Source organism: Medicago sativa, chromosome 1 (assembly GCF_051527215.1).
Source record: "Medicago sativa cultivar Bolivia chromosome 1, Bolivia_mono, whole genome shotgun sequence".
NCBI lineage: Eukaryota > Viridiplantae > Streptophyta > Magnoliopsida > Fabales > Fabaceae > Medicago > Medicago sativa.
In genome coordinates, this window is record NC_140749.1 from 30,032,729 (window position 1) to 30,040,455 (window position 7,727).

The window sequence follows — 7,727 nt, forward strand, 5'->3', positions numbered from 1 at the left end:
AATAATCCTGTCCGTCAATGGCCATTATAAAACAAATATATTCCCCTCGTGTAACGTAATCATTTTATTTATTGAAAGGAATCCACTAAGCTTGCATTAATGAAATGTCCACCACCCAATAAACGCTTTTTATGTGAAAAGTGAATTTCAGAATTAAATAACTTATTATGGTGGGGTAGATTCATATATCACCAAGAAAAATTGCGGAAAATGTTGGCTTTACTTTCATGTCCTAGTCCATGTTGGTTTTTGTCATGGTGAACATACTCCCTCCGGTCACTATTGTAAGCAAAAATTGATTTTTTAGATTCATTCAATAAATAATGTATGTGGTTTATATATAGACTACATACATCATTTATTGAATGAATCTAAAAAGTAAACTTTTGCTTGTAATAGTGACCGGAGGGTCCCAATAAAATGAAGTTTAACCTAATTTTCCAAAGTGTCTTTTGGAATTTTTACACCGTCCTAATTCGACAAGTCTTTCTTTATTAAACTTCAGAGTTAATTTGCATGAAGTTGAACTTTAAAGTGAGTTGTCCCGCGAGCCTAGTTCAGTTGGTAAGGACAATGCATAATATATATAAGGTCCGGGGTACGAACCCTAGACACCACCAAAAATAAAAAAAAATTAGAGTGAGTTTCGATGAAGTAATTGATAATTAACGAAAAATTTGAATTTTGGGCAAATTTTTTTTGTCAAGTAGCCTAATGGCTAGATTCACACACATTATGTGTGGGGAATTCAGGGTTCGAACCCCGGCCCCTGCACAAATTATCCTTGGTAGCTACCACTGAGCTACACTTACGGGACAAATTTTGGGCAATTTGAATGTTTATTTTGAGTGATTTTCTTTGTTTTTTTTTTATTAAATAGAGTATCAAATTTCTTCATTCTTAAACTTTATTGAGCTATTTTTATGAAATTTTTAAAAGTTGAGAAACCAATGTCAAAATATGAAAAATACAGACTAATAAACAAATTTTTCAAATTTAGGGATTAATTTGCAATTTTATGTGTAATTGAGAAGTTATAGAGACCAATTTGAAAATGTTCTTATATGTGTGTTGTTGGTTTTTTAAGTGATGTTGTGACAAAGAAGAACTATACTCAAGATCCTCCATTTTTGAGTGGTATGACATATTCGAATGTTATTGTTGCTGACAATAATTTAAATCCAAATGTTGCTCAGAAGTTATAGATATTGCAGCATGTTTGGAAGGATTAGGAGGCTAGAGAAAACAACAATATAATATATATAGTTGAGGAATAGAAAATGACAACTATTTGACATTTGAATAATTGTTGTTGTTTTTTTTTTTTTTTTTTATAGAAATAAGTTTATTGTATTTCATTTTATTAGAATGTCAACCATACAAGAGTTAGAGTAAATATGGAAATTAGGATTAGACGGAGCTTCCTTAGCTAAGCTATGTGCAGCACCGTTTGCTTGTCTTCCAATGTACTTCAAGTCTGAGTTCATTAAATAAGTTGTTAATAACATGTGTCTACAGTCATTGATAATGGCCATATAATTTGAGACACTGGTGCTTCCTCCATAAACACTATCTACCACAATTTTGGAATCCATTTCAAAATCCATATTCAACAGTTGTAAATCTTTACCCATTGCATAGCAGTCAAGAGCCACATCGCTTCACCACATCAATGTCAATAATAAGTGTAAACCATTCTGTCTTTGCAAGGACAAAATGTCCCTCGTCATCTCTTATGCAAACACTATGCCAACTTTGTTGAGAGTTGGAAAAAGATGCATCCACGTTACATTTGTAAAATTGTTATAATGCAAATTAAAGAAGAACATTTTACATAATCATACTTATATCTAATCTTTGTTAACATTGCTAATGACTTTGCAAACCCTAAACCTAAATGGTTTTGCCTCCAAAACAAGGGAGGCCGTTGGATCTCATCATTTGGCTCAACATGCATCTCATCCTTTGATCTAATATGAGTTTATGGCTTGCACACATTACAAAATTAATGGGGTCCCAAATCTGAAATTTGAATCCCACATTGGAAATATATGACAATTACTGTGCACATTGAAAAATTAACGCGGCATTCTTTCTCTTCCTTCTAGCGTGTTTTTTCCCATCCTATATTCTCCCTTTCTTATTCTCCCCATCCTCCCTTTCTTATTGATCCTCTCCACACCAATCTCATCTTCTTCCCTGGCCATCCCTTATTTTTCCTTCATCAAAGCAATAGTTAAAATTAGATCTTTTGAAGCAGGTTTGGAATTTTTGTTGTTAGATTTTTGTTGTTTTAGGATTTTAATGGTTCTTTTTAAATAAATTGATTCATTTCACAATGCTTCTCTCTGCATACTATTCATTGGTCCTCAATTGCAGTTGAGTGCCGTAGGGATATTGTTGAAGTGCCGTTTTCGAAAAGTTTTAAGAATCTTTAAAACTTTTTCTTATTTCATTATATATGCTTCTTTTTGAATATTCACATTTTCATTCTTTCCATACTCTTTACTTTTCCTCTTATCTGTATTTTTGCTATGGATACAACTTTTGATTATAAAGGTAAGGTCTAGGTTTGGAAACTCCCTACCTTTTTGAATCATGATAGGACTAACTCACGATAAAAGTTTCAAAGTTGCTATTTTTCAGTTTCAAGGCACTCATCTTTCTTTGTTCTTTTGAACCAGAGAAGGCTAGAGGAAAAATAAGGCCATTTCAAAAAGGTCTTATATAACCCAATCATTGTGTGTGTAAGTTTAACTTACTGTTGAAAAGCATATGTAATTTGAATTTTAAAAGTTAATGATAGTTGTGTAGTTTGATTGTGTTTTCTGGACTTCAATTTTATTTGGTGAAGGTGAGTAGCTTGCAATTTTTGGTGCTATCGTACGAATTGATGGGCAGTATGGTGGAGCTATTAGGTTATTTTCTTTGTGAGTGCTATTGGTTGCAATCCTATTTCTACTTTTTTACTTTACTTTTGTTACAAGTATAATACTCATTTCTGGAGTTTGTTAATCAAATACTTTCAGTAATTTGTCGAATTGGTTGATCACATTCTAATGGTATCTCAAAGACATTGAAGTTAATATAGATGGTCTCATATTAGCATTTTTAACTCATTTATTAGACTTCTATATTTAACCACTTCCATAATTTCATTCTCTTCTATATTCAACTCTTTCTCAGTGATGGAAATGTTGTATAGTCAAATAAGGATAGAAATGAATGTATAGGAGAAATTATAGGACACAGTTTAAACCTGTAACGTGTATATATTTGGTAGCCTTTCAATGAAACAAAGCAATGGTGTCTTTTTAGAGTTCTTTAAGAGTTTAGATAGAAAAATGGTGTCTTTTTAGAGTTTAGAAATGAATGCAGCTAATCTAAGTTTCAAACACATGTACATGTGTTCTAATAATAACCTTTATAATTGATTTTTCCGCGTTGAGATTTTATTTTTCAGTAGGAAGAACTTAATAAGACCTGCACATTACATGATTCCAGGATTATGAGTCATTGTCCATGCATCCGATTTGATCCGAACAAGTTATTTGGATTTATTCATTATTAATAACTTACATCAATATATAGCTCTATTTCATTTTAACGAGATGGTTTGAATCTTAGATCAGTTGCATTACATGATCTGTATTGAAATTTTTAGCTGACACATTTTCTCTTATGAGTCATCATCTAAATAAGTTATTTGAATTTTTAGCATATGGGACAATACACTAGCGAGTTTATATTCATTTCTTTTAAGATTTTTGTTTTCAATACCCTCTCCTATGTGTGCATGACTAATTGATTTTGCCATCTCAAATGACACTATTGCAAGCTTTCTATTGTTGCTATAAATTGAAGAATGAGATGGTTACAGTAAAGGTTCCATTGTCATTGCATATTGAGAATTTTTTTTTTGAAGAATTGAATGAGAGTAATTGCCATGAGAAAATAAATTTATTGTAAATATTTGTCTTGGCCCTTTGTGAAATTTGGGAAAAGATTTATTTTGTATTAAATTAAATGTACTAATAACAAGATTCATAATTTGACAAAAAGGTAGTTGTTCCCCTCTTATAAATAGAACCAAAAAAATAGAACGAGAAAGATTAATCGTTAAAAAACAATAGCGCTTCAACTCTAATAGACCCGTGCGATAGAACAAATGACAATGGGATTGTATCAACACCACTTCTAATGTAGTGTATAAAGATATTCCAAAATGTGTGACCAACTGTCGTATGTCTTAAAATATTGTTTGTGTTGAATTGTTTTCTTATCTATATAAAAAATCATATTACAACATATTAACTTTTCCATTGTTTATGACCCGGGCGGTAGCACGGGTAAAAATTCTAGTAATCTTAAAGACAAATAAAAATGCAAAAGAAAGTTCAGTTACAAACTACGCGCAACATGGTAGACAACTTGCTTAATTTGATGCGATATATTTTTTTTTTGTTTCTTTCATGGATTGCAGTCATGTCCTCTCGGTTTTTGTTTTCTTTTTTCTTTAACTATAAAAATTAGAATTTTATATAAAACCTTATATACCAATTTTTAAACTTTGTTGGAATGGTTAAGAAATTTTAAAAAGTTTAAAGACCAATTTCAAAATATGAAAAATGGGGATTGATTTGCAAAATTAAAAAATGTAGGTTTCAATTTGACAAAAAATAAAATAAAGGGACGGATTTGTAAAATTTGAAAGAATTATAAAGACTAGATTGAGATTCATATTGAATAGAGTACACCACCAACATCCAAGCTTTATTCCACTAAGTAATAGCGATTTATGAATTAAACTAGCCATATAGTTATGTCAACAATTATATTTTTACCCAACCAATAAATCTTTAGATCTTTCTTTATATTCTCTGTTATAGTTTGTCTGGTCTTCATCTACCTTTAATGATTTGACTCACATCTATTTTGTTAATTCTTCTAACTACAATCACACGTATTCTTTCTACATGCCCAAACACCTAACCATATATAGATTCTACCATGTTTTGTAATATAGGTGTAACTACATCTCTCTCTCTCTCTCTCTCTCTCTCTCTCTCTCTCTCTCTCTCTCTCTCTCTCTCTCTCTCTCTCTCTCATGTTGTCATCTATAATCTTACCTCACAACATCCTAATATATGCTACGTTTAATTTATTTTTGTTTTGGTTCTTTACTTGCAGAAGAAGACTTCAAAGAAGTTAGAAGACACATGAAACTCATGTATCTTTGAATTTGGTTTATTTTCTAAACTATAAATAGTAAAATCAAACTCCATGCAAATAAGCTAAGTTCATTTCCCTTCCATAAACTACACTTACTAGATAGCACATCCGACCCTACACGATAGTACATCTTAATGACAGTTGAAACGAACAATGTATGCAACTCACTTTTATCTATAAATATAACTTCATGCAAATAAGTTTATTTTTGCTCCGTAAAACTACACTTATTAGATAACACATCCACCCCACATGATATTACATCTTACTGGCTATTGAAACTAACAATGTATGCTCCTCACTTTTATCTATAAATATATTTTCCCAATTTCATCTTTATTTTTACTTTTTGCACCCTTTGCGTATATTTTTTGTTGCAGCAATTTTTTTTTTGCACCATTTGTGTATATAGTTTTCCTTCTCTTGAAGCTTAATCCCGGAACAACTTTACATTCAACGGTTTCAACCTCTTTTACCATTTGTCACTCAAACAACCAACCATATTTGTATATAACCCTAATCAAAATAGATAAACGGTTCAATTACCAAATCTCTATAGATGATAATTATACTTTTATACTGCAAATCACATTCATCAAATGACGCCATTGTCGGGGACTTGCGTCATGTGGACATCACAATTACTTTTGATTGTTTTAAGTTTCTTAATTGAGATAATGATGATCTTTAGTGATTGAATATGAGAGTTATTTATATTTATATATGGAAAATGTTAACAAGTGCCCTTAGGGCATTGTTTAAGCATCCAAAATTAGTAAGTTTTACCTTGGAAATTGTGTAATTATGACTTTTATATATGTTTGACTTGTATTTTCAAGACAAACTTTCTTTTTGTGGGTTCCTTAAACAATGCTCTTATGACACTTGTTAACAAGACCCTTTATATATTTATAGTAGATCACAACATACTAATTAACTATGGTGAGGTGACAACGATATGATACTAAGAATAAGGTTAACTAACTCGATGACTTAACTCTTAATAACCCTGTTTGGATGTCCAACTCTTAATAACCCTGTTTGGACATTTTAAGTTTTATTTATGGGTTCCTGTTCTAATATGTTTGAGTAAATTTGTTGTTTTTATAATAGGGCATAGCCCTTAATACATTGTGATAGTGGATATATTATTCTTTGCTTCTTTTAACTATTGAATTACTTTTGATTGAATTCCTATTAAGCATTCATGCTATGTGAATTTGTTGAACCCCTTATTCTCATAATCATATGTATTAAGGTAAGGACTAAAGGGGAACCTTAGTATTTGAAGAAATGGAATTGAACTTCGGATTTAAATTATGAGTATGTTTAATCATTCAAACTTTATGGTTCCTTGGTACACAAGAAACAGATGGTTTAGCTATTTGGTTAGGGTTAGGCAAACGAATTTCATTGTAACTCACATTTTTAAAGAGGAAAACTTTTGTGCTGATCAGCTTGTAAATCACTTGGTGGGAGGATTTCCCTAATATCATTAGGCTTGAGATTATTAGAAAGAAGTCGGGCAACTTTGAATTTGTTAATTTCCGATTTTGGTTTTGGCCTAGTCCCCCAATCTTCCTTTTACATCCTTTATTTGGAATGATATTTTGGTGACACATCATCATGCATCACTTTTGTAAAACAAAATAAAAAAAATAAACCATAAACTAGTCTATAGCACAAGAAAAGATAATACGCCAATATACAAAATTAAAATTGACAAACACTTGGGGCTAAAATCTGGCAAACTGAAACAAATAATTAAGACTGTAGACTCAGTTTATTTCTCGAAAATAATTACAAGATCCGATTTAGTCTTTTTCCTTTCTTTTACTTCTTGAAAAAACTAAATAGGGACAATTTAGTCCTTACATTCTTTACTTTCTAGAGAAAATAAAGTGAAAAAAAAAAAGATAAAACAATGAGAAATAAGAGTATCCACATTAACGCCGGCGCTTAGGGGTGCAAACAACTCTATTGAGTTGATCCTCCCAAATTGTGAGGCCCAAAATATTATTTTTAATATGGAAAATTCCTATATATATAATAATAACACGCAAGCATATTAGAAATATTGAGATGGCTTAGTGGTAGACAAGGGTGCTTGCATTGTAATTGTCTTGGGTTCAACTCATTGTAATTGTCATGGGTTCAACTCTCAGTAGTGTCAATTTAGGTAACTCAACTCTCAGTAGTGTCAATTTAGGTTTAATTTATGGATTTGAGTTGTAAATATCCTCAATACTCTCTTCTCCCTTAAAAACACTTGTAACTTTTGGTTTGTCATGGGTTCAACTCTCAGTAGTCAATATGGATTTGAGTTCTAAATATCCTCAATACTCTCTTCTCCCTTAAATCCTCAATACTCTCTTCTCCCTTAAAAACACTTGTAACTTTTGGTTTGTCATGGGTTCAACTCTCAGTAGTCAATATGGATTTGAGTTCTAAATATCCTCAATACTCTCTTCTCCCTTAAAAACACTTGTAACTTT

General features: G+C 31.2%; 1 long non-coding RNA gene across 1 annotated transcript; it reads left to right on the forward strand.

Moving 5' to 3' along the window:
* The first annotated feature begins 1,693 nt into the window (after positions 1–1,693).
* LOC146954155 (uncharacterized) lies at positions 1,694–3,321 on the forward strand. Its single transcript, XR_015011908.1, has 3 exons — positions 1,694–2,260; positions 2,685–2,747; positions 2,855–3,321. It is a non-coding gene; the product is annotated as an uncharacterized LOC146954155 (long non-coding RNA).
* Positions 3,322–7,727: the final 4,406 nt, after the last annotated feature.